This window comes from Diceros bicornis, chromosome 24 (assembly GCF_020826845.1).
Source record: "Diceros bicornis minor isolate mBicDic1 chromosome 24, mDicBic1.mat.cur, whole genome shotgun sequence".
NCBI lineage: Eukaryota > Metazoa > Chordata > Mammalia > Perissodactyla > Rhinocerotidae > Diceros > Diceros bicornis.
The window spans coordinates 18,946,049-18,970,936 of NC_080763.1; the positions used below are offsets into that span (position 1 = coordinate 18,946,049).

Consider the following 24,888-nt stretch of genomic DNA (forward strand, 5'->3'; position numbering starts at 1 on the left):
TTTGGTTTCATTGATTTTCTCTATCGTTTTTCTATCTCTATTTTGTTTGTATGAAAGGAAACTAGAAATACTGATGTGATACACCATATTAACAGAATGAGGGATAAAAATCATATCATCTCACGCCGGCCCGGTGGCACAAGCAGTTAAGTGTGCGCACTCCGCTCCAGCGGCCCGGGGTTTGTTGGTTCAGATCCCGGGTATGCACCAATGCACCACTTGTTCAAGCCGTGCTGTGGTGGCATCCCATATAAAGTGGAGGAAGATGGGCATGTATGTTAGCCCAGGGCCAGTTTTCTTCAGGAAAAAAAAAAGGAGGATTGGCAGATGTTAGCTCAGGGCCGATCTTCCTAACCAAAAAAAAAAAAAAAATCATATCATCTCAATAGATGCAGGAAAAGCACTTGCAAAATTCAACATCCTTTCATGATTAAAAAAACCTCAAAAAATTAGGTATAGAAGGAATGTATCTCAACATAATAAATACCATATATGACAAGCCCACAGCTAACATCACACTCAATGGTAAAAGGCTAATACTTTCCCTCTAAGATCAGACACAAGACAGGCTGCCCACTCTTGCCACTTCTGTTCAACATAGTACTGGAGGTTGTAGCCAGAGCAATCAGGCAAGAAAAAGAAATAAAAGGCATCCAAATTAGAAAGGACAAAGTAAAATTGTCTCTGCTTGCAGATGACATGAACTTATATATAGAAAACCCTAAAGACTACACCAAAAAAAAGTTAGAACTAATAAACAAATTCAGTAAAGTTGAAGGATACAAAATCAATGTGTTTCTATACACCAAATCAGTTGCATTTCTATGCACTAACATGAACTTTCTGAGAGAAAAATTAAGAAAATAATCCCATTTACAATAGCTTCAGAAACAAATCAATTACTTAGGAATACATTTAACCAAGCAGATGAAAGATCTGTACACTGAAACCTATAAGACATTGATGAAAGAAATTGAAGAGGACACAAGTAAATGCAAAAATATCCCATACTTATGGATGGGAAGAATTAATATAATTAAAGTGTCCATACTACTCAAAGCAATCTACAGATTCAATGAAATCCCTATCAAAATTCCAATGGCATTTTTCACAGAAACAGAATAAACAATCATAAAATTTGTGTGGAACCACAGACAACTCTGAATAGCCAAAGCAATCTTGATAAAGAAGAACAAAACTGGAAGCATCATACTTCCACATTTCAAACTGTATTACAAACTATAGTAATCAAAACAGATGGTACTGACATAAAAACAGAAACATAGACCAGTAGAACAGAACAGAAACACCAGAAATAAATCCATGCACGTACAGTCAACTAGTCTTTCACAAGGGTGCAAAGAAAAAACACAGTGGAGAAAGGATAGTCTCTTCAATAAACAGTATTGAGAAAACTAGAAAATCACATGCAAAAGCATGAAATTTGACCCTTGTCTTACACCATAGACAAAAACTTACTTGAAGTGGATTAAAGAATTAAATGTAATACTTGAAACTGTAAAATTCCTAGAAAAAAATATAGAGGAAAAGCTTGTTGACATTGATCTGGGCAATGATTTTATTGAATCTGACACCAAAAGCACAAGCAACAAAAGCAAAAATAGACAATTGGGTCTACATTAAACCAAAAAGATCTGCACAGCAAAGGGAACAATGAACAAAATTGAAAGGTACTCTACAGAATGGAAAAAAATATTTGCAAACTATATATCTGATGAGGGATTAATATCAAAAATATATAAGGAACTCATACAACTCAACAGCAAAAAAAAAAATCTGGGGCCAGCCCTGTGGCCTAGTGGTTAAGTTTGGCATTCTCCGCTTCTGCAGCCCCAGGTCGCAGGTTCAGATCCCAGACGTGGACCTATACCACTTGTCAGCCATGCTGAGGCGGCAACCCACATACAAAATAGAAGAATATTGGCACAGATGTCAGCTCAGGGCTAATTGCATGATTTAAAAATATGCAAAGGATCTGAAAAGACATTTTTTCCCAAATAAGTCATACAAATGGCCAATGGGTATATGAAAAGGTGCTCAATATCACCAATCATCAGAGAAATGCAAAACAAAACTACAAAGAGATATCACCTCAGGCCTGTTAGAACAGCTGTTAACAAGACAAGTGATAACAAGTGTTGGCATGTATGTGGAGAAAAGAGAATCCTTGTGCTCTGTTGGTGGGAATGTAAACTGGTACAGGTATTATGGAAAACAGTATGTATATTCCTCAAAAAATTAAAATAGAACTATCACATGATCCTATAATCTCACTTCTGGATATATATTTGGAGGAAATGGAATCAGTATCTCAAAGAGATATCTGCACCCCCGTGTTTACTACAGCATTATTTACAATAGCCAAGATATGGAAACAACCTAAGTGTCCATCAATGAATGGATAGATAAAATGTGATATCTATATATATACATCACATTATTATATATATGTATATTTAATTCAGCCATAAAAAAGAAGGAAGTCTTGCAACTTGTGACAACATGGATGAATCTGGAGGACACTATGCTAAGTGAAACAAGCCAGAAAAAGTCAAGTATTGTATGATCTCACTCATATGTAGAATGAAAAAAGAAGTCAAATTCACAGAAACTGAGAGTACAATGGTGGTTGCCATGGGCTGAGGGGTGGCTAAATTGAGAGGTGTTGGTCAAAGGATACAAACTTTCAGTTACAATACAGGTAAGTTCTGGGGATCTAAATGTGCAGAAGGATCACTATAGCTAATAATACTGTATTGCATACTTGAAATTTGCTAACAGAGTAGATCTTAAGCATTCTTACCATATACAAACTCACACACAAAAAGTAACCATGTGAGGTGATGGATGTCTTAATTAACTTGATTGTGGTAATCATTTCACAACATATACATATATCAGATCACCATGTTGTACACTTCATATATATGCTTATATATATATACAATTTTATTTGTCAATTATACCTCAAAATCCCTAGGGGGAAAGTGTGGTAATTCTGTCCTAGTACATAAGAAGCCTTATAACTCCATCTTTTCCTGATCAGAGACTCTATTCCAATTCTATGGTCATCAAGAGAAGTGTAAGGTATAATATATTGGGGCAGCTACATTTTTTTTATTGATGCCATACTAGTTTATAACATTGTGAGATTCCACTTGTACATTAGTGTTTGTCAGTCACCATATAAATGCGCTCCCTCACCCCTTGTGCCCACCCCCCCCAACTCTCTTCTCCCAGTAACTACCAAACCGTTCTTTGTCTCTGTCCGTGTGTTAGTTTATTTTCCACATATGAGTGAAGTCATACAGTGTTTGTCTTTCTCTGCCTGGCTTATTTCACTTAACGTAATACCCTCAACGTCCATCCATGTTGTTGCAAATGGGACGATTTTGTCTTTTTTTATGGCCGAGTAGTATTCCATTGTGTCTATACCACATCTTCTTTATCCATTCATCAGTCGAGGGACACTTGGGCTGCTTCCACTTCTTGGCTATAGTGAATAATGCTGCAATGAACATAGGGGTGCATAAGCCTCTTTGGATTGTTCATTTCAAGTTCTTTGGGTAAATACCTAGAAGTAGGATAGTTAGGTAATAAGGTATTTCTATTTTTAATTTTTTGAGGAATCTCCACACTGTTTTCCATAGAGGTGGGGCAGCTACAGTTTTGGCTCCTTGAATCCAATAAAGCATCATAACTCTGACTTTTTATAAGAGGAAGACTTGCTGTGGCCCATTGATCCTAGTTTTGTCTTAGTCTAGTAGTGCTGACTCAAGCGTTGACAGTCAAGATATTTGCCATACATGTTACCACTGTTGAAGTGAGCATATGCCTCAATGTCATTCTGTAATAAGCCTGTAAGACTCGGACAGTAGAGCATCGGCAACAAAGTCCAGCTCCACTGCTTATCAACTGAGCAGCCCAGGGCAAGCCACCTAGCTTTTTGGTCTCAGTTTCTTCATGTATAAAATAGAGATAATAACAACATCTGTGACCTAGTATTACAGTGAAGATCAAATGAAATAATATAAAGCATTTAGCATGGTGGCTGTAATACAGTAAGTGATCAATAAATAGTAACGATTAACTTCACTATTTGTATTACTGTTGTTATTATTATACAACTACGGGTCTGCCACCCATTAATTCTTCTAGACTCTCCATGAATACATTGGGTAATGAATTCTATCTAAAAGCCACTTGCTAAAAAATATTTTGTCAAGGTGTGTGCTGCTCACGGCAGCTAAGATGTGTTGCCATGGCCACAGCAAAGCAGTAGTTCCATTCAAAGAACACAAATCCTGGTAACTTAAGAGGCAGAAGCTAAAGGGAAAAGTTCCCCAAGAGAAATAAGTTCGCCCTTATTTTTTAAACCAGAAGTCTAATTAGTGCTATTGTGTTAAAATCAAATACTTTTAGGTTGAATTCTCTTCAGTTGTAAATACAATAGCTCTTTAAAGTAAATGGGCCATTTTCATAACAAGCAATGTAAATCAACTTAAACACCAAAGGAGTCCCTTATGTGAAAGGTTCCAACAAATCAATAGAAAAGACAAATGATCTTATAGAATAATGAGAAACGACATGAACAAGAAATTTGCTTAAGAAGAAACATAGATGAGACGTATACATAAGATAAATGTTCATTCATAATTTTTAGTGAGATTTAAAATGATGAGGTTTGTTTCACTTATTAAATTTGCAAAGGTTTAGAAGAGTCCCCGTTATAGGTAAGGGTGTTAGGAACACAGCCCTGTCATATACCACTCAAGAAATATGACTTGGCTGTATATATTGTAGGGGAACAGAATTTACCACCCCAAAATGTGTCTCTTTGACTTGAATATTTTAAGAACAAAACACTCAGGAAGATACTTTGATCTTCCCTCCAACTGCCTGAAAGAATTTAAGATAGAAGGCCTATTCCAGGAAGGAGTGATCACCACATATAACTATAGTATAACATGAACTGGGTGGTGTGGTAGACAGGGAGGAACCTAGCAAGGCCAATTTGATCAGAGTTCTCTCCCTGCCCCATTGTCTCTATAAAGCTTGGAAAACATTCATTTACGAAACATTTGCTTTTCTATCTCCATGTGAAGTGCCTTCCTCCCCTTTGAAGTCCCAAACCACTACCCCCAACATCCTCTTTTGTCTTTAGCTGAAGATGATATTTAAGGTGGTGCTTCAGCCATTTTGGTGAGTTACTCAGTTTTCCTGGGTTTCTCCCATGTATACTCCCATGTATACATGGGTTTCTCCCATGTTATTAAATTTTGTTTGATTTTCTCTTGTTATTCTATCTCATGTCAATTTAATTTTTAGACCAGTCAGAAGACCCTAGACAGGTAGAGGAAAATCTCTTCCTCCCATACAATATCAACCTGGCAACACAGATCAAAAGCCTTAAAATGTACTTCTTATTACAATTCTAGGAATTTGTCCTAAGGGTGAAAATGACTAATGTGCATAAAATTATCAGGATTAGTAGAGCTTGGTTTCTAAAAATGAAACAAATTTAAGTTTTGACGTTTCAACTTTCTGTCTCCAGTTCTGAACTTATAAAAAGTGGATAATGATAGCTATGCCCTTCTTCTTTTATTGAACTCATGATGACAATGAAGATTTCTAGAGAAAACCTTGGAAAAAAGTGAATTAAACTATGGATGTTTGCAACAACATGGATGAATCTAAAAATTTGTATGTTGACTGAAAGAAGTCAGACACAAAATGATAAATTTGTAGGATTCCATTTGTGTGAAATTCTAGAACAGGCAAAACTAATCTACAGTTACTAGAAACAGATCGGTGCTTTTCTTTTTTTTTTTTTTTGTGAGGAAGATCAACCCTGAGCTAACATCCATGCTAATCCTCCTCTTGTTGCTGAGGAAGACCAGCTCTGAGCTAACATCTATTGCCAATCCTCCTCCTTTCTGTTTTCCCCAAAGGCCCAGTAGATAGTTGTATGTCATAGTTGCACCTCCTTCTAGTTGCTGTATGTGGGACGCAGCCTCAGCGTGGCCGGAGAAGCAGAGCGTCGGCGCGTGCCCGGGATCTGAACCCAGGCTGCCAGTAGCAGAGCGCACGCACTTAACTGCTAAGCCACGGGGCCGGCCCCAGTTCAGTGCTTTTCTGCATCAGTGGATGGGAGAATTGACTGAAAAGGGGCACTACAAGCTTCTCATGGTGAAGAAGATATTCTGTATCTTGATTGTGGTGGTGATTGCACAGGTTGTCCAAATTCATAGACCTGTATACTGTAAATGAGTGAATTTTATTGTATCTATGTTATAGCTCAATAAAACTGAGGATAAAATAGTATATAAACAGATTTTTATATAAATAAATACAAAGAATTTGTTACTTGAAAACCTGTACTACAAGATATGCTAAAAGAATTTTTTCAACAGGAAGTGAAATGATACTAGGAATGAATAGTGTATCAGAAGAGTAAATATATAGGACTATTTTGTGTTTAATATTCTTTGAAAACATCTAATTATTCCAAGAAATATTAATAACATATTGCAGGGTTCATAAAGTATGAAGAAGTAAAATATAGGGCCACAATCACACAAATGATGGGAGTGGTTAAAAGAAAGCATATTGGCGTGGAGTGATACAATATTAATTCTAAGTATGCTGTGAAAAGACAGGTGAAAAAAATCACATGGAATTCTTAAATGCACTAAAAGTGTTTCATAAATTTCAGCACTCTTCATGGTTTAAAAAGGATTTGGCAGACTGTACAAGAGAGCTTTCTCAGTTTGATGAAGGGCATCCAACAAAAACAAGCAAACAAACAGCTGTCTTCATACTGAATGGTGATTATTGAATGCTTCCTCTCTAAGACTGGCAACCATAAAGGATGTCTTCTCTGACCACATCTATTGAACATTTTACTGGAATAATTGCTAGTATAAAATGGCAAGAAAAATAAATAAATAAAATGTAGAGATTGGAAAGGAGATGTAAAACGATTGTTTTCATTGTTGTTCACTGACAACATGATTGTTTATTTAGGAAACCCTAAGCTATCTATCTAAAATTTATTGAATTGATAAGTAAATTTTGCCCAAGCCATGAGTATAATATAAAAACTCCATGTATTTCCACATCCTCACAATAAACATTTGGAAAATTAAATGTAATAAGTAATACCTTTTACATTATCACTATGGTAGATTGTTTGCAGAGATGCTCACTGTAATCCCTTGCATACATATTGTTGATATCAAGACTTACTATGAAGCCACAGTAATCAAGATAATGTATATTGTCATAGGAATGGTCAAATAGGTCAACTGAAAAAAATAGCGTCCAGCAATAAACCAATACACAAAAAATCAATTGAGGAGGAATGACATCAGCATGATAGCGGAGTGAGTTATTCCCTTCATCTCTCCCCTCTAAGTTACATCCAGGACATCCATTGATCAACAAAGGACTCCCTGCACAGCATACCAGAATGCCAGAGAGATCTGTGCATTTATACATCTGAAGGTGGGGGGGCTGGACCTCTGGGAGGCAATGGAACTAAGGGAACAGCCCTCTCCCCCTTGCCCCACAGCAGCGATCCAAAATGGGGACCCTCACATTGGCAACCCATGCCAGGGACCAGAGGCTGCACAGCAGCAATGACGCTCACTCATGGCTTGACCCATACCGCCCCCAGTGGTGGCAGGTGGTGCACACATCCTGAGGCTTCAGGACACCGAGTGGAGCTGGTAACCCAGCCATCCCCTTTCCTCAGCTTGGTGCCAGTCTTTTCAGCAGTAGGAACGCTTTCCAAAATGCAGATTTTCCTGGCTGGAGAGGGGTGCCCTGACTTGAGGTTTCAAAGAAACCAGCAGGTGCCAGGGACCAGAGGCTGCAAGAGCAGCAACAACCTTCACAGCTTAGCTCCTGCGCCTCCCTCAGCAGAGGTGGGTGGTAAGTGCAACCTGAGGCCTCAGAAACCACAGCAGAACCCCTGACCCTGTTGCCTGTGGCAGCACCCCTGACACTGGCTCTACCAGCAGCAGGGGCTGCATATAAGACCTCAGGCCCTTGGCAACAATGGCAGCACCCGTAAAGCTAGCGCCACTGGCACCTGCTGCAAGGACCCCCAGACAACTCGGGAGCAGCGGCACCTGAGCCTGTGGAGAGCCCATGGAGAGCCAGTGGAAGAACAGGAGACCCAGGCAACCCCAGAAGCAGCAGAAGTGCTTGCAGCCTGGTGACCCCAATGGTGACACTTGAGACTGCAGCAACATTGTAAGCAGCAAGGCACCAGCAACCTCAGAGGCACAAGCAGCACAGGAGGACATTGATGACACCTCTAGCAGAGGCAGTGGAGGTGGAAAGTGCAGTTTCTCAAATACAACCAGAAGCAGCTCTGAGCCAAAGTAACCAAAGCCCTATCCAAATAAGAAATTTGGTTTACTACCACAAATTCACCAGCAGAGGATCAACTCATCAAGTACCATGAAGAACTACAGTAACAGGGCAGAACATAAAGAAAATGACAACTCTCCAAAAACCAAACTTGAAGCCACAGAAGGTTGCTGTCTAACTGACAGAGAATTCAAAATAGCTGTCATGAAGAAACTCAGAAAGACAGTTCAATGAGCTAAGGAATAAAATTAATGAACAGAAGGAGTACTTTACCAAAAAGATTGAAACTCTAAATAAAAACAAACAGGAATTCTGGAGATGAAGAACACAATTAATGACATGAAAAATAAAGTAGAAAGCATTGAGAACAGAGCTGACCATATGGAAGAGAGAATTAGTGAGCTCGAAGATAGAAATCTAGGAGTGATACAGGTGGAAGAGGAGAGAGAACTAAGATTTTTAAAAAATGAAGAAATTCTATGAGAAATATCTGACTCAATTATAAAAAGCAACATAAGGCTAGTAGATATCCCAGAAGGAGAAGAGAGGGAAAAAGGAGAAGACAGCTTGTTCAAAGAAGTAACAGCTGAGAACATCCTAAACGTGAGGAAGGAACTGGATATACAAATACATGAAGCTAATAGAACTCCTAATTGTCTAAACATGAAAAGACCTTCTCCAAGGCATATTATATTAAAACTGTCAAAAGTCAACGACAAAGAATATTAAGGGCAGCCAGAGAGAGGAAAATAACTTACAAAGGAACACGCATCAGGGTATCAGTGGATTTCTCAGCAGAAACTCTACAGTCTAGGGGAGAGTGGAATGATTCAGTATTCAAAATACTGAAACACAGAAACTATTGGCCAAGAATACTCTATCCAGCAAAGTTATATTTCAATTATGAAGGAAAAAATAAAAGCTTTCCCAGACAAACAAAAGCTGAGGGAGTTCATCATCATTAGATCTGCCTTTCAAGAAATGTTGAGGGGTCAGCCCTGTGGCATAGCGGTTAAGTGCACACGCTCCGCTGCTGGCGGCCCGGGTTCAGATCCCGGGCTCGCAACTATGCATCGCTTGTCAGACCATGCTGTGGTGGTGTCCCACGTAAAGTTGAGGAAGATCGGCACAGATGTTAGCTCAGGGCTGATCTTCCTCAAAAAATAAAAAAATGAAAAAAAAAAAAAAAAAAAGAAATGTTGAAAGGAACCCTCTACCTGAAACAAAAAGGCAAAGGTTTACAAAGTTTTGAGCAAGGTGATAAATAGACAGACAAAATCAGAAAATTGCAACTCTATATCAGAATAGATTTTAAACATAAAGGCTAGAAGGAGAGAAAGCATCAAAAATAACTATAACCACTTCAACTTGGTCACAAAATCACAACATAAAAAAAAGGACAATTTGTGACAACAAAAACATAGGAGAAGAGGTAGAGGATGGAACCTGCATCGGCTAATGGAGATAAGATGCTGTCAGCAGAAAAGGGACTATCTCATCTCTGAGAGATCTTTCATACAAACATCATGGTAACCACTAAACAAAACATCAGGGCAGAGTCACAAATCATAAATAAAGAGAAAACTGAGAAGGGGCCGGCCCAGTGGCACAAGTGGTTAAGTGTGTGCACTCCGCTGTGGCGGCCTGGGGTTCGCCAGTTCAGATCCCGGCGTGCACTGACACACCACTTGGCAAGCCATGCTGTGGTGGCATCGCATATAAAATGGAGGAAGATGGGCACAGATGTTAGCCCAGGGCCAGTCTTCCTCAGCAAAAAGAGGAGGATTGGCATGGATGTTAGCTCAGGGTCGATCTTCCTCACAAAAAAGGAAATCAAAAGAGAACAAAAAAATATCGGGAGACAAATGAAAATGAAAACACAACATACCAAAACTTATGAGATGCAGCAAAAGTGGTAGTAAGAGGGAAATTTAGAGCGATACAGCTTACCTCAAGAAATAAGAAAAATATCAAATAAATAATCTAACAATACACCCAAAAGAACTAGGAAAATCACAAACGAAGCCCCAAATCAGTAGAAGGAAGGAAATAATAAAAATCAGAGCAGCAAGAAATGAAATAGAGACAAAAAAAAAAAAGAAAAAATCAATGAAACTAAGAGTCAGTTCTTTGAAAAGATAAACAAAATTGAAAAACCTTTACCTAGACTCACCCAAGGAAAAAAGACAGAAGGCTCAAATAAATAAAATCAGAAATTAGAGAAGAGAAATTACAACAGACACCACAAAAATACAAAGGATTATAAGAGAATACCACAAAAAGCTATATACCAACACAAATTGGATAATCTAGAAGAAATGGATAAATTCTTAGAATCATACAACCTTCGAAAACTGAATTAAGAAGAAAACGAGAATCCAGATTGACTGATCACCAGTAAGGAGATCAAAACAGTAATCAAAAACCTCCCCAAGTCACAAAAGTCCAGGGCCAGATGGCTTCCCCAGTGAATTCTAGCAAACATTCAAAGAAGACTTAATAACCATCCTTCTGAAACTCTTTCAAAAAATTGAAGAGGAGGGGACGCTTCCTAAGTCATTCTACAAGGCCAAAATTACCCTAATACCAAATCCAGACAAGGACAACACAAAAAGGAAAAGTATAGGCCAATATCACCGATGAACATAGATGCAAAAATCCTCAACAAAATATTACCAAATCGAATACAACAATACATTAAAAGGATCATACACCACGACCAAGTGCGATTTATTCCATGGATGCAGGGATGCTTCAATAACAAAATGAAGAATAAAAATCACATAATCATCTTAATAGATGCAGAGAAAGCATTTGACAAGATCCAACATCCATTTAGGATAAAAACTCTCAATAAAATGGGTATAGAAGAAAATACCTCAACATAAAAAAGGCCGTTTATGACAAACCCACAGCTAACATCATACTCAATGGTGAAAAACTGAAAGCTATTCCTCTAAGAACAGGAACAAGAAAAGGATGCCCACCCTCACCACAGTTATTCAACATAGTATTGGAAGTCCTAGCCAGAGCAGTCAGGCAAGAAAAAGAAACAAAAACCATCCAAATTGGAAAGGAAGAAGTAAAACTGTCACTATTTGCAGATGACATGATTCTATATATAGAAAACTCTAAAGAATCCACCAAAAAACTATTAGAAATAGTAAGCAAATACAGTAAAGTTGCAGGATACAAAATCGACATACAAAAATCTGTTACATTTCAATACACTAAAATCAAACTAGCAGAGGATAAATTAAGAATACAATCCCACTTACCATCACAAAAAGAATAAAATACCTAGGAATAATTTTAACCATGGAGGTGAAAGACCTATACACTGAAAACTATAAGCCATTATTGAAAGAAACTGAAGAAGACACAAAGAAATGGAAAGATACTCCATGCTCATGGATTGGAAGAGTAAACATAGTTAAAATGTCCATATTACCTAATGCAATCTATGGATTCAATGCAATTCGAATCAGAATCCCAATGACATTTTTCATGGAAATAGAACAAAAAATATCCTAATTTGTGTGGAACAAAAAAAAGACCTCAAATAGCCAAAGCAATCCTGAGAAAAAAGAACAAAGCTGGAAGTATCACACGCCCGGATTTCAAAATATACTACCAAGCTACAGTAATCAAAACAGCATGGTACTGACACAAAAACAGACACACAGATCAATGCAACAGAATTGAGAGCCTAGAAAAAAACCCACACATCTATGGACAGCTACTTTTTGACAAAGGAGCCCAAAACATACAATGGAGAAAGGAAAGTCTCTTCAGTTAATGCTGTTGGGAAAACTGGACAGCCACATGGAAAAGAATGCAAGTAGACCATTATCATGCACCCTATACAAAAATTAACTCAAAAAGAATTAAAGACTTGAATGTATGACCTGAAACCGTAAAACTCCTAGAAGAAAATATAGGCAGCATGCTCTTTGACATCAGTCTTAGCAGTATCTTTTTGAATACAGTGTCTCCTCAGGCAAGGGAAACGAAAGAAAAAATAAATAGGACTACATCAAACAAAAAGGCTTCTGCACAGCAGAGGAAACCGTGAACAGAACGAAAAGACAACCCACCAGTTGGGAGAAAATATTTGCAAATCATATATCCAATAAGGGGTTAATTTCCAAAATATATAAAGAACTCATGCAACTCAACAACAAAAAACTGAACAACCTAGTCAAAAACTGGGCAGAGGATATGAACAGACGTTTTTTCAAAGAAGATATACAGGTGACCAAAAGGCACATGAAAAGCTGTTCAAAATCACTAGTTATTAGGGAAATGAAAATCAAAACTACAATGAGATATCACCTCACACCCATCAGAATGGCAATTATTAAAAGCACAAGAAATATCAAGTGTTGGAGAGGATGTGGAGAGAAAGGAACCCTCATACACTACTGGTGGGAATGTAAACTAGTGCAGCCACTACGGAAAATAGTAGGGAGATTTCTCAAAAAATTCAAAATAGAAATACCATATGATCCAGCTATTCCACTTCTGGGTATTTATCCAAAGACCATGAAAACACTAATTCAAAAAGATATATGCACTCCTATGGTCATTGCAGCATTATTCACAATGGTCAAGACTTGGAAGCAACCTAAGTGCCCATCAATGGATGAATGGATAAAGAAGATGTGGTATATATACAATACAATACTACTCAGCCATAAAAAAGATGAAATCGTGCCATTTGCAACAAGATGGATGGACCTTGAGGGTATTACGCTAAGCAAAATAAGTAAGACAGAGAAAGACAAATACCCTATGATTTCACTCGTATGTGGAAGATAAACAAATAAACAAACACATAGATAAGGACAACAGATTAGTGGTTACCAGAGGGGAAGGCGGTGGGGGGAGGGCAAAAGGGGTAAAGGGGCATATATGTATAGTGATAGATGGAAACTAGACTTTTGGTGGTGAACATGATGCAGTCTAAACAGAAGGTGAAATATAATGATGTACACCTGAAATTGACACAATATTGTAAACCAATGTGACCTCAATAAAATAATTTTTAAAAAAAGATAAACACAGTTGTTGCCCTCAAGAATTATGGGAAAATGTTCACCACATAACCCTATATGAAAAAAACAAAATGTAAAGCTGTATATGCTAGAAGAAAATGCACAAAAATGTTAACAGCATTATTGTAAGAGTTTTAAGGGGGTTTATGTGTGTCTTTACGTATTTCTATGTTTTCTTTTTTAAAAACTTTTCAATTTGCATGTATTTCTTTCACAATCAGAAACATGTTTTAAAGAATCAAAAAAAAAAAATCAGTTGATTTTTGTAAAGGTAAGCAGAATAATGTTCCCCACCGCACCAGGATGTTAGTGTCCTAATTTCCTGAACCTGTGGCTCTGTAACCTTTCATGGCAAAAGGGACTTTGCATATGTGATTAAGGTTAAAGGCCTTGAGATGCGGTGATTAGCCTGAATTATGCAGTTAAGCCCGATCTAAACACATGAATTCTTAAAAGAGGAGAACCTTTCCAGGCTGTGGTCAGAGGCTGACTACAAAGGAATGGTCAGAGAGATGCAGTGCTGCTGGCTTTGATGATGGAGGAGGGGGCCACAAGCCAAGGAATGTGGGTTGTCTCTAGAAGCTGGATAAGGCAAGGAAACAAATCCCCCCTAGTGCCTCCCGAAAGGAATACAGCCCTACAGAACTGTAAGATAATAAATTTCCCTTGTTTTAAGACATTAAACACATGGCAATTTTTACGGGACCAATGGAAAACTAATACAGGCGCCAAGATAATTCAATGAGGAAAGCACCTCTATAATTTAATATAGTCTATAACAAATGGTGGTGGGAAAACTGGATGTTTATATGAAAAAAAAATTAACCTTGACTCCTACCCCTGCCATACACAAAAATTAACTTGGGAGGATCTTACAATTAAACGTAAAGGCAAAAATGTTTACATTTCTAGACATTTTAATAAGGCAAATATTACTGCTAACTTGGGATAGGCAAAGATTTCTTAGGGTGCAATAGGCATTAATGATAACAAAAAATGATAAATTTGGATTCATCAAAATGAAAAATGTCAGCTCTTCAGAAGATCATTCATAAAATGAATAGGCAAGCCACAAATTGGGAGAAAATATTTGCAAAACACATAAGAACAAAGAAATATGTATCTAAAATATACGAAGAACTCTCACAACTCAATAACACTAAGACAAATAGCCCTAAACAACAATGGGCAAAAAAGACTTGAACTGTCACTTCATAGAGGAAAATACGGAACTGTCCAGTAAACATATTAATGATGCATAGTGTCATTACTTATCAGGAAAATGCACATTACAACCAGATTGAGATATTGCTTCCCATGCCCTAGCATGCCTAAGATTAGTTGGTTTGGGTGAGGATGTGGAGCAACTGAAACTCATATACATTTCTGGTGGAACTGTAGTATGGTACAACCGCTTTGGAAAGAGTTTGGCAGTTTTTTAAAAGTTAAACTCATACCTACCCTATGACTCAGCAATTCCTCTCCTAGGAACTTATGTCCAAATACGTAAGAATCTTATGCAAGATCTTCATTGCAGCTTCATTCATAATGGACAAAGAGTGTAGACAACTCAAATGTTCATCAATAAGTGAAATGCTAAACAAAACATTGTATATCCGTAAAATAGAATATTACACAGCAATAACAATGAACAAATGTGGAGACACACAAGGATGAATCTAATAGGCATTATGTTGCATGAAGAAGCCAGACACACATGATTACATATGGTGTGGTATGACTACGTTTATATGAACCTCTAGAACAGCTAAACCAATCTTTTATGAAAAAAATCAGATCAGTGGTTGTGTGGGTCAGGGGTGGGGAGGTTGCTTGAAAATGAGCATGAGAGTTTTCTGGGGTGATGGACATATTCTTTATCTCAATTGGATTGGTTGTTACATGGGTATACATTTTTTTAAAAACTGACAACTGTAAACTGAAATCTCTTTTTTTATGTACATCACACCTCAATTTATTTGATGAAATGACAGTTAATATAACATTGGTAGCTAACCTTGCTGAAATTTTCACAAAATGAAATATAGTCCAATCTATGAATATATATGCAAAAATTATATATAAAGTGAGCAATCTGAAACCAACAGCTTATTACAATATAATACAGAATGATCAAGTAGTTTTCATTCTGAATATGTAAAGATGGTTAGATATTATGCGGAACATTAGTAAAATTCAATACATTAAAATATCTAAAAATTAAAAAAATATATGATTACTTTCAGGGACATTGGAAATGTTTTTGACAAGTTTCAATACCCATTCCTGATTTAGAAGTGAAATCCCTCAGCATAATTGCAATTGACTAATTCTTCTTTAACATGATAAAGTCAATATTTTCTTAGCTCTAAAGCCAGTATCTTACTAAAAGTGGAAACAGTGGAGGAAATAGTGGAGGTATTCTTGCTAAAGACAGGAAGAAGACTTAGATGCTCATTCTCTCCAACACGATTTAACATTTAAAAATTATTTTCCAAAGCAATCAGGCAAGATAATATAGTGAGAATCAGAAGAGCTAGAAGTGAGAAAAAATTTCCTTATTGACAATTGATGTCAAAGTATACATGGAAACCCCGAGGGAATTAATGATTAAATCAATGATTAAAAGTAAACTCAAACAGCAATGAATTCAGTTATTCAACATGAGAAAAATTAACTCTAAAAAATATGGCTTTCGTATATATGAACTATTACTATTTGCAAGATTTAATGGAAGAGAAATTCCCACTTACAATAGCAACACCAAATATGAAACATTAGGAGCACTTTTAATAAGAAATATTACAATATATATACATTGAAATTTAAATCCTGTACAACAAAAACTTGTTCAAATAGAGAAGTATCTGTTGTTTTTGGACAGCGTTTCCTGAATCCATAAAGACACCAGTTCTTCCAAAGATAAGATAGTAATTCAGCATAATCTCAATAGAAAAATCCATAACTTTTTTTAGAGCTAGATGATTTGATTATAAAGTCTATAAAGAAAAGTAATATAAACGAACTAGAAAATTCTTGAAGAAGAAGATGATAATGAGTGGGAGGATAGCCCTATCTGATATTAAGATGTAGTTTAAATAAAGCATTTGTAATTAAAACAGCATGGCAAATGAATGATCGGAAAGATGATCAGTGGAGCAGTACAGAAAATTCAGAAATAGAATCAAGTTCATAAGGAAATTTTACTTATAATAGTGGCATCTCAAAGCAGTAGATTTTTGGCTCATTCCTAGCCTCTTGTTTCTTACTTTTCTAGTACATGCAGGCATCTAACTGTGACTATCTGCCTGAGGGCTTTTTTTTTTTTTTTAATAGCTATGGAAGAATACTCAGCAAATGCTGAGTATACCCAGCAAGTGCTATGGAGTCGATGCTCCCAGCAGCAGCCGCCTGCAACCATAGAGGTAGGAGTTCCTGGGTAAATATCCAACTTCCTCACTCCTCAAATTGAAATATTCTAATGCATGGTTTACACAGTTTCTCAGAGATCTGCATCATGAATAAGCCCCAGGTGCTCACAGCAATAGCCTTCTCATTATCACATTTTATTGCCTTGTTTCCCTTCCCTTTTTCATTTCTCCACTCCTATACCTGTACTTCCTAGAGGCACCTCTCAGATTAACTACTTGAATTCAAATCTTTTTCTCTGAATTTGCATCAGAAGGAAACCGACCTAAGATAGTTGGTACTAGAAGTGATCCTACTCTAAGAATGAGATTTTGAAATTGGATCACTCAATAGCCATTTGGCAACAAGGAGCCTTGGATGGTAGGAAGTGGGCTAATGAAAATACCTGCACCATTATATTAACTAAGTCTCTCACCTATGGTGCATTCAGGTGGGTTTCAGGTGGAAGGAGATTCAATGGCTTACGTAAGAGCTCTAGCTCTTGAAAGTCCTGGAATAACAGTAACTATGATAATTGTGAAATTGTATGGCAATTTTTAATTTCTGTAGAATCCCTGAATGTTCAGATCAGCCAGCTCTCAAGTTGGAGTATCTTATGAAACCCAGAAAACCTCCATTTAAAGAGGCATTCAACTCCTGCAACTGAAAGGCAGAGTGTGATGAAAATCAGGCCTAATGCGCAGAGACATGGGCATGTTAGAATAAATTTAGCGTGTAAGACTAGAAAATCCACCAACTGGATATGTTGCCTGGGAGGGGCCAGAGGGCATCTCTTCACTACATCTGTAAGGAATGTGCTGGTGAAAGGGGCACCGTCACCTTGGGAAGCTCAGTAGTGGCTATCTTCTGTAGACCTTGGTTGATGCTGCTATGGAACTAGGCTCCCTAGTCTCATTGGAGATGACAGAATTCCAGAATAGCAGGAGCCAGGTGGCAGCATTTAACCATCCAAGGCAAAGCGTCTGTAGTTAATGTAACATTAATCAAGGTTGAAATGTCAGCCCAGTAACCTTTGACCCACAGGGGTCCATGACGATGTCTAATAGAATATGATGTTTCAATAATGGAGATAGATGGGGAGTCAATGAGGGTATAGCATGACTTATGTAAGCAAAAAAAATCTAAAGGATGATGTTAGTAGTGTTGGGGAATAGGGAGGATCCCCCTCCACCATTTCTCTTAAGGTTCTTATGGCTGGCCAAATAATTAAAAGACAGGTTAGCAGGAGAAAATAATACCAAGTTTGATAACATGTATACATGGGAGAAACTGACTTTCTCAACAAAATGGCAGAGATTCTCGTCTTAAATACTATCTTCAGCTAAAGATAAAGGAGGATGTTGGGGGTGGGGGAGGAGAGAGGAAGGAGACAGAAATCACAGTAATCAAGAGTATGTAGATTTAAGTCCTTTTACTGATAAGAGTTTCCAGAGATGAGTCCATCCCCCACCTTCCCAGTACAGAGAGGGAGATACTTTTACAAATATTTGGTAAACAGAACTTTGATAAGAATGGACTTAGCGAGAACCCTACCAGTCTGTCCATATGCAGAGTTAAATTCCTTTAGGCAGTTAGTGGGGGAGGTCAAATGTCCATCAGAGAAAATAATCAAGGTAAAGGGATATATTTTGGGGTGGCCAAATTTTGATCTCCCACAGTCCCGCCTTTGAAACTAAAAGTTTCACAGTCCTCTTGAAACTTAAAGAGGTTTCATAGTCCAGAAGCTGAGTTGGCAGATTGTTCCATCTCACTCAACACATTTCTTAGTCCTGATAATAGATCAGTCCAATTAAGTTCATTTTAGAAGGTGGTGATGCAGGTGGGTTCCCAAAGTTAGGCCTATATTGTGGAAGCAAGCAATCAAGTATTCAATAAGAAGCATTTTTATGGAAACAAAAGAAAAACAAAGTTAATAGTTGGAGCAAATTGTAAACCAGTTTTTCAGTTCAGAGGACAGCCAGTTAGAAAGATTTCTAGATGTCAGCGTCAAAGCATCTTTTGCAGTTTAAAATGTCTCTGATGATGTTACCAGGTATTTGGGTACCGTTTTGCAGCAGACATGAATCTCTTAGATTAGTAAGTCCATCAGCTTTAGTTTGCAAGGCTTCAGGAAAAAGGGCAGGTTCAGTTTTTAGTGATTCCAAATGAAAATGATGGAAAAAATCAAAAACGTTAGTTTGGAGATCTGTAGCCAGATATTTCAGGAGACTGGAAGAAATTAGGGTCCAGTCCAGTCAGTAGATATAAAACAAAACCCTCAAAAGACAATTAACAAAACTAGGATCTAATATCCACAAATGTATACTATAATTTATACTGAAATAGTTTTTCTCTCTAAAATCGCCCTCATTTTTATCAAAGATAGCCAAATTAAGACTAAGTAGTTTGTAAAATAAGTCTAGTTTCAATAAAACTTGATTCAATTATTTACGTAAGTGCAGCAAGAATAGCAACTGATTATATAAGCTCTTTTAAATCTGCTTTGCTGGGCCTTTTTATAAGGAATCTCGGATGGAACTTTAAAGGCCTCTTGAGGCCAGGAAAGCCAAGCCAAGCATTTTGTCATCCGACTTCACCTGCAATACCTACAGATTTGGGTAAATTCCTCTCTTCTCGAGGTTTCCCAAAATATTTTGAGGTTCCTTGTACCTGCCGGATAAGTGACATTCCTTACTTATCCATTAAGTGCTGCTTGGAACATAAGGTACCAGGCCAATATTTCCACGTGGCTTTATTCCATGAAGTCCAATCTTCATTCCTCAAAAGCTGTATGGTTATATTGCAAATATGATGTTCCAGTCACAGTCTTGGTAATATAACCAATGTTTCCAATTCTGTCCTGTTATAAGGAGAACAGATTCTTATTGAACTTATACAAATAACTATATTGCTATGAAATAAGAATACTGACTTACTAACAGTTTTTAAATTCTGGAGGGATCAGGTAGAGAGAAAAAGATAAATGTTTTAATTCTGCTTACAAAGGTATAATTTACCAAATTGCCATAAGTCATAGCTAGCTCAGGAGAAAAGAGAAAAAGTTTTCCTTAAACCTGAAAAAACAAAGCATTAAAAAAACCAGGAATATTTCAAATGAAAAATCATAACAATTAAATTATCCTCATCAGTTCATTCAGTCCTGTGTAATGAATTCTTGACCTTAATCTTAGCAGTTTCACAAAGTCATCAGTTTCTCAGTTAGAATTCTGTAATTTCTTGCCCAGTTCAGTTTTATGATCTGAAAGTTTGTCAGAAACCCGTATTCCACAGTAAATGTTAGAGTCCTTTCCAGGAAATTTTTTGAAGGTGAAACATATTTTGTAAAAGCATCAGAGCAAAGAAATAAGTCTGTAAACAACAAGACCCCAAAACGACAATTGACAAAGAAATCTGGTTAACTGTGTGACATACAACACTTTAAATAATAATAACCAGAATTATGACTGATAACCAGGACAGATCAGAATTTCAGTAATGTTATATAATTTCAAAACACCTACATCAATAACATTTACCCACTTAATACCACCTAAGAAGGTTTATCATCACTTATTTGGCAATGTTTCCCATGCAATTTAACATACCGAATAAGCCTAATAAGTTTAATATCTTCCTCCTTATAGGAAGAGAGCAAACTTCTTTGAGAAGTCCTACGGCCCTTTGAAAATTCTCAAAGAAAAAAGTCAAAAGAAAGACTTTATTTAAGATATGAATTCTGGGGAGCTTGTCAAAAATATAAATAGTCAAGGGCAAACAGCATTAACAGTCTAAAAAGTCTTAATAGAGAGACCTCAGTTTTTTGAACATAGAAAATTATTTTAACAAAACATATATATTTTTTGTCTTTTAGGTAGACTTACTCAAAGGTAAAGAAAAAACCTTTTATATAACTTCTTTATCAAGTTTAAGAAAATTATCCTTTTAAGAGAAAAACGAACAAATTTTAATTTTGTACCAGCTTACTTTTGACATTAAAACTTATTTATTTAATTGGATTTAGTTTAATCTTAGCCATCTTGACCATGGTAAAACTCCTCAGGGTTTTACTTTCACAAACTTTCTGTCACTTACTTTTTACATTTACCATTTGTCCCATGCCTCTTCCCTTCCAGTGCTTTGGGACAAATTTATCTTTCCTAACCAAACCAATAAAATATTTCCAATTTTCATACCTACTTTGCTAAAACACATCTCATACTTTCCTTGAATACAAACATACTTTTCTTAATTTTTTAGTAGCTTTAATCACATATTAGAATTTTAAACACTTAGAAACCTTAATTTCTAAGTAAAAACTAAGTAAGCAATTATAAACTTTCTTTTACATTAGCATTCTGTGGCTTGGAAAAATTATAAACACTTCATAATTCTGGAAACATGCTATTTTATAGTACAATATTTTAATAAAACACAAGACATGTTTACCAATAGACCCAAAACACCTTTTAGTTCCCTGTAATAAGAAGCCAAAAGTAGACAAACCTATGTTTAGCAATCAATGTCTAATATCTTATCTTATTTGAAAATGATCTAGATACTCAATGAATTTTTATCATAAAATTTAGCAAAACTCTCAAGTTTTAAGTCACCAAAAAGAATTTGGAAGCTATGTACACCACAACTCATAATTATTGTTAAAAGTTCACCCAACATTTATCTTTTTCACATCTATTTAGTCACTTGTTCCCAATAATTATTTACATTGCCTACAAGACTTTAGATAAAATTAGGCATCGTTTAAGTTATTATTCCTGTTAACCAGTTCCGTAATAGAAATGGCATCAGTTTATTTGACGAATAGAGGCTGCATGTCTGCATTATATCTGGGATGTGGGATATATATGTGGGAATATGGCGATTCGCACAACAGAATCAGGCAAAAAGAGCAGACATTTTAAAACAGACTCAGGCAAAATTGATGTAACCTTTTTATATATAATTAGCTCAAACATTCCAACCTTTATAATCTTACACTTTTACATTTTTTCAATTTAATTGTAACCTGAGTCAGGGTCTTAAGGCTATTCAAATTGTTCTCTTTTTTTTTTTTCCTGGCCTTTTCTTAGGTACCAATAACACAATTATGTGAGAGCTCTCAAAAATTTTTTTCCCCAATTTAGAAGTTTTTCTAATTTAAATGATCCATCATCTGGCCATGCGGACGAGTAGGATCTTAATCTTAACAGTGACTCATCCCAAGCTTGACTATGGACACAAGAGGCATTCTCAAAAGAGATCCCAAGAATTCACTCCCAAAAAAAGAAAGCACGAGAGATGACAAAGGCCCCTTATACAAAAGAGACCCCTTATGACAAACTTCCCTGAGAGTAGGCACAGCCAGACAAAGAGAGTTTCTCAGAACCCCAGTCTACTCGACTGGCTGCCAGGATGCACGCAGGTATGTACATTCTCCAGATGGCAGAGACCAGAAAAGTCACAAAGCCAAGCTCTCAAGATACAGAACAAGACAAAAGCCCAGATGACAGGCTTATAGAGATGCCTGTGTCTTATGACAAATGACAAAAAGAGAGACAGAGACAAGCACTATTTCTGGGAGGAAACGAATCAATTATCCAATGGGTACTCAACCAGATCCTAGAGTCGCTGAGTCCAAGAAGCTAGCTTCACCAATATTTTCTCCTGTTAATCTACATTTCAAAAGAAAAAAAACTCATCACTCTTGCTTCTATTGGACCCTGCAGGCAGAGATCCGAGAGACTGACATGGTAAGAACTCTCACCTCCTGCCAGCTCTTGTCAGGGGTCCAGGACTTCTCTGCTGCAGCCGTCCAGGAGCGATCAGTGTCCAGCCAGTGAAATTTTTGCCCCACGGTGGGAGCCAAAACTGTTGGGGAAGAGGGAGAATCCCCCTCCGCCATTTCCCTTAAGGTTCTTATGGCTGGCCAAATAATTAAAAGACAGGTTAGCAGGAGAAAATAATACCAAGTTTGATAACATGTATACATGGCAGAAACCAGGGAAACTGACTTTCCCAACAAAATGGCAGAGATTCTCACCTTAAATACTATCTTCAGCTAAAGACAAAGGAGGATGTTGGGGGTGGGGGAGGAGACAAGAGGGAGACAGAAATCACAGGAATCAAGAGTATGTAGATTTAAGTCCTTTACTTCCGTACTGATAAGAGTTTCCAGAGAGAAGTTCATCCCCCCCTCTTCCCAGTACAGAGAGGGAGATACCATTACAAATGTAAATATTTGGTAAACAGAACTCGGATAAAAATGGGCTTAGCGAGGACCCTGCCAGTCTGTCCATACCCGGAGTTAAATTCCTTTAGGCAGTTAGTGGGGGAGGTCAATGACCATCAGAGAAAATATTCAAGGTAAAGGGATATATGTTGGGGTGGCCAAATTTTGATCTCCCACAGTAGCCACAATGGAAAATCATGGTCCCTCACCCAATGGCCAGACCTGAGCCAGTTCTCAGACCCAGACGCATTGATTGGAGTGGAAGCCAGATCCCCTCAAGGAAGGATTCTGAAGGCAACAATTAATGTAGTTATGGAACCCATTCCTTAACTCCTTGCTCAAATGATACTCAGATCTTAGAGAAAGGGAGATGTTCAGATCTTACCAGTGTTGTCAGATACAGAGTCTGAGGCGACATTGATAACAAGGGAAACAAAATGCTATCATGGTCCTACATTAGTGTGGGGACATATGGAGGCAAGGTAACAAACAGATTGGTGGCACAAGTCCTTCTCATAACCTGTGCAAAGGGTTGACAGACATGCCTGTTGTCATTTTCCCAGTCCCTCACTGAAAAATCGATGGATATACTTAGCAGCTGGCAGAATGCTCTCACTGGTTCCCTGATATAAGGAGTAAGGATCACTATAGCAGCAAAGGCCTAGTGGAACCCCCTTAAACTGCCTCCTCCCCCAGCGGAGGAGCACTATGTAAGTAAGGCACTTGCAGAGATGATGTTTACCTCAAGGACTTAAGAATGGTGGTCCATATTATATTCCCATTTAAGATTCTTGTGTGGCCCCTGAACAAACCTTACTAGTTACGGCAGTTCCTTGTTCTGTGGGCCACAGAACATATATCAGACAGTGAGTTCCATCCTGTACTTTATAGACAAGCTGTGCTTAGGCAATTCGTGTCATTTTAAAGGAGAGCTACTATGACATTAATAACTAGAGGCCTTAAGAAGTGATCTATCAGTGATCAGTGGCTCCTCATGTGACGGTTTTAGAATGAAGATACAATGCCAAAGTCATTATACTTGGAATATCCCAGGTTTAGCACAACCCAAGAATAATAATGAGAATGATAGCAGCTGGCATGTAATAAGTGCCTAAAATAATCCAGGCCCTTCTTGGGTACTTTCTTTTGATCATCCCAAAATTCTGGAAAAGTACATTTCACCTCTGACTGTAACATGTCGACCATCAATCTCTGAAAGACTAAGATTTTGTCCAAGATCCCATACTTAGCGGGTGATAGATCAGTTGAAAACATGTGCCTATGACACAAAAGTTCTGTATCTTCCTACTGTATCTTCAGTGGTTACTTTTTATGCTATTTGTTCAACACTAACAAAAAATCTAGTACAAAACCAATTGGGAAAAGGCCCAATAAACTGTTAAAACAAGGGCATACAAGTGCAAACAAGATTTGTTACAGGGTCATCTATAAAATGTTAGAATCCACATTAATACAGGTCCTCTTGTTAGTGAATCTAAGAGTTCCTTCTATCCTCTACAGAAATAATAAGAATATGATGAGACATGAAATGTTCAATGAATTTAAACACATAGACCCATTTTTAATTGCCAGATCATTTTATTTCAAGATGACAACCTTGAATAGCTATAGGATTATGTAATTATCAGAGTGATTATTGATCATTTCTCTTAGTAAGTGCTGGTGTGATTTTCTCTGTTGTGTGGCCTCTGGTCAGTAGAAGTCGGGTGGAAGAGATTCTGTCTCTTCTATAGTTTATTTTTTACTGTTGTCATCAATATTTCTTTTTAGTTGTGA

The 24,888-nt window shown here is 37.2% G+C and overlaps 1 pseudogene; it reads left to right on the forward strand.

Moving 5' to 3' along the window:
• Positions 1 to 24,888, forward strand: part of LOC131420890 (disintegrin and metalloproteinase domain-containing protein 21-like) — a 120,103-nt pseudogene that overhangs the window by 47,203 nt on the left and 48,012 nt on the right.